This window comes from Apis dorsata, unplaced genomic scaffold (genome assembly GCF_000469605.1).
Source record: "Apis dorsata unplaced genomic scaffold, Apis dorsata 1.3 scaffold_683, whole genome shotgun sequence".
NCBI lineage: Eukaryota > Metazoa > Arthropoda > Insecta > Hymenoptera > Apidae > Apis > Apis dorsata.
In genome coordinates this window covers 2,121,267-2,121,581 of record NW_006263864.1, presented here as the reverse complement: position 1 = coordinate 2,121,581, position 315 = coordinate 2,121,267, and positions in this window count along the sequence as shown.

Genomic DNA, 315 nt, shown 5'->3' with positions numbered 1-315 from the left:
TTTCGTACGCATCGCCACACGTGGCGAGTCGTTTAAAAAAAAAAAAAAATCTGATCGAAGGATAATCCGGTTCTGTCTTGATTTTAAATCGATCAAAGCGATGCAATCGTAATGGCACGAGTGGCGTGTAGATACGCCATCGGTAGACCGTAGAGGTCTCTGCACCCGCGGTCTTCGTTATCCCGTACGTACGTACTTACCGTACATTTCACGAGGATACATTCCCGCAGGAGAGTAGCGCGCCTGCGCTGAACGAGCGGTGTCTCTTCGTCTCTCTCTATCCGCGTATCGCTCCCTTTTCGTTCGGTTCGTACC